General features: G+C 44.9%; 1 long non-coding RNA gene across 1 annotated transcript; it reads left to right on the plus strand.

The window, feature by feature from the left end:
* Nucleotides 1-369: 369 nt before the first annotated feature.
* Nucleotides 370-2296, plus strand: LOC134470203 (uncharacterized). The gene is made up of 3 exons (XR_010039176.1): nt 370-948; nt 1618-1680; nt 2224-2296. It is a non-coding gene; the product is annotated as an uncharacterized LOC134470203 (long non-coding RNA).
* The last annotated feature ends 1033 nt before the right edge of the window (nt 2297-3329 follow it).

Raw genomic sequence — 3329 nt, forward strand, 5'->3', positions numbered from 1 at the left:
CTGCCTTGGACTGCTGAAGTGCCTTTCGTCCAATAGATCTTGGACTGCTGCTACTGTGGGTGGAGGAGTTCTGGACTTGGACTGTGCGTTGTCCCGGACTGCAATTGGGTGTTGTGCCTTCAGTCGACTTTGAGTATGAGTACTGCAGTGAACGTTTTCCTCTGCATTAGCGACACTGTCTCTTGCTTGTAACGCAGGGTCTTGTACTGGCTTTGTTGACCACTGAAGGAACTGTGCACTGTTGTGCTTTCAGTTAGGTCTTCGGGACTGGCTTGATGATGTCTGCAATGTTCAGAGAGAACCTGTATCACCAATCTCAGTAGAGTAGAGTAGAGTAGAGTAGAGCAGAGCAGAGTAGAGTATATTAGAGTAGAGTTGTAGAGGCTTGGCTTAGGTTAGTGGTTCTGGTGTTACAGGTGCTTTGGGCGGCGGAGGCATTGTCATGCGCAGGGCCTGTCCTGATGCCTGGCTGGAGGTTGCTCCACGGTTCCTTCGGCTACCTTGAGGTGGGTGGCCAACCGGGTCAGTGGAATGCCTTGCTGCGCAGGTGGGAGGTGGTCTCACTGTGTGGAGAAGGGCGTTCACTGCAGTGCTTGTCCGGACTCAGCTGGGGGCAAGGCACCCGGTTGCAGTCTGGGGTGGCGTGTAGGCCATCTCCGGGGCTCCACTGCCAACAGTGGCAGTGGTCCAAGAACCGTTGGGCGAAGGGTGCTTCGGCCGTCTGGGAAGGCTGTTTGGGACAGTTGCATGTACATGGAAACCGGCTGAGGGATTCCTGAGTGTCGGGAGGGGAATGGGGGCAGTGCCACGCCGGGCCTCCAGGGGAGATGGGACTACCAGGACCTCCCAGACCCACAGCCAGGGTTTGCTGCCGCAGCATGTGCGTGTACACCGGATCTCAGAAGGGAGGTGGGACTGCCATGATCTCCTGGATGCACAGAAGAGAGGGTGGGTACACAACATGCAGTAAGACCCTGTTGTTTACACGTATATTGATATTTTTGGAACGCATTTGTCTCTTTTTTGCGCATAAACAGAGCTTCAATTCCCTAAAATAGTTTTTTAGAGTTTTAGTGGAAATTTCTAAGGTACACCTGTCAGTAGGGTGTGTTTCATTTGATCGACATACTGTTAATATATGTAAGAAAATAAAATAAATATTTGCTTTTAAAAATATCTGCATACAGTATGTACGTGTAATCAAGACCTGAAACATGTGAAAAACACACACACACACACTTAAAAGCAGCCCGAATGCTGGATTAATGCATACACTCAAAATAAGAAATAAAGTCCGCAACACCAGGGCTTTCATCGATCTTTTATTATTTTGATGGCCCTTTATCAGACCTAATATGAAATTAAGCCTTGGTGCTGTGGCATTATTGGATTGTATTTATTTCAGTACTGTACAACATCTTCCTGTGGAAATCTGACTTGTCACTGATGGAACAAACTAATTTGCCATATTTTTTTTCTAATACCATTCTAGTACCTGTACCTTTGATGCCATTTAGTGTTTCATGCCATCGTCAGTCCTTCTTGTGTGATGCCATCTGCAGCACACTGTTCATTGTGTGTGTGTCTGTGTCTGTCTGTCTGTCTCTGTGACTTCAGGGCTTCGTCAGGAGTGTAGGCAACACTGGACCACTGGAACCAGGCGAATGACCAGGCCCTGCAGTTAGTATACACACACACATTCGTACACACACACACGCTGAGTAATGTGTGACAAGCAGGGACTGATGACACTGTACACACGTACAGTATATGCACACTCACACACAGCTTTTAATGCTCCAGAGAAATGTATAATCCATTCATAAATCATGTCCTTGATAAAGTTTCTGTATCTGTATTTTCTGTATCTTTCCCTTTGCTGTATATTTTCACTATGTTTATTTAACTGGTAATGCAACAAGCGTAGGATATTGTTATACCTGTCTATAATATTGTGTCAGCAGGGTGCAAGAGCCTTAGCTACATCACAGAATGCACAAAAATATTTAATAGAAGTGGACTTTTTTTCTTACTTAAAACATGTATTAATAATGCTCATGTGTGTGGTTGGGGGGGGTGATCTGGAATAGACAGAGTTAGAGATAGACGATGTTAGCTATATTTTGAGTCTCTTGGTGAAGAGATTTTCTTTCTAACTAACTTTGGAGATTTTTCTGTTGTCCAATTAATTAATTAATTAATTAATCCCCATCTCGCCCCCAGGCTGATCAAGGGCCTAAAGGCGCACGGGGAGCCAAAGGGATCAAAGGAGAAAAGGGACCCGCAGGACAACAGGTAGGGATGGCCATTTTGTTTGTGTCAATTGGCACGTTCGTGATGGTGTATGGCGCATTCTGCGCGAATCTGTGCATAAGTAATAAGACATTTTGAATACATTGGCCCTCATTTATCAAACTTGCGTAGAAACCATTGCAGAAATGAGCGCAGATCTCATCGTACGGCGAAGCTCAAGTGAGATTTACTAAACATGTGTACCTCTCCAATCCCATCGTAAGAGCGAGCGGCTGTTGATAAATCCAGCGTCTGAAAACCATTGTAATTAGAATAATCACGCCTTCTCTACAACGGCGGGAAGGAGACCGCACCCCTGAGTTTGCGACATGGAGAGACGCAAACCGGCTAAAACATCTACGTTTGTGGTTGATTGGCAGCTTGAAATGAGGCTTTACGCGAGGTAGACAACAAAATAACACGTGTAAATAGGCCTAATCAACAGCAGTAGTCAACAGTGTTTCGGTTCTCAATATGGAAGGGGTAGGCCAAGAGATTGATTTCCAAATAGTTACAATGAAATGTTTGATTGACTACAGTAGGCTACACATAATGAAGATATTTGAATATCTATATTATTATATTGTATTTTTTTTTTTTTTAAATATGACTATAAACCCTTTTGTAAACGAGGTCAAGAAAAGGGTCCTACGTGAAACTGGCCAACAAACAGTGCCCAAACCATTTGTTGGGGAAGGAGAGTTTTACATGTCCAGTGCGCTGTCCCTCTCGCGCTCATTTGCGCCCTGCTTCTCTCCTGCGATCCAGTTGTTTGGAGTGGATATCCCTTTTGCCACCTAAATAGACGACTATAAAGTGTTATCGGACACACACGCATCAGGTGTGTATTCGGATAGTCCTGCGAAACTGCGAAACTCTAACGGGAAATTTTGTAGGCTATGTATTGATTGATGTGCGCCTGAACTCCCAGCTGTTAAAAAGAACGTCGGCCCCCTTTGATCCCATGACTGAAGGCACATTCCAATATGCGGCTGAATATTGCACAATTATTCACACATCACATCAAATCACAAATT

This window comes from Engraulis encrasicolus, chromosome 19 (genome assembly GCF_034702125.1).
Source record: "Engraulis encrasicolus isolate BLACKSEA-1 chromosome 19, IST_EnEncr_1.0, whole genome shotgun sequence".
In the NCBI taxonomy this organism is placed as follows: domain Eukaryota; kingdom Metazoa; phylum Chordata; class Actinopteri; order Clupeiformes; family Engraulidae; genus Engraulis; species Engraulis encrasicolus.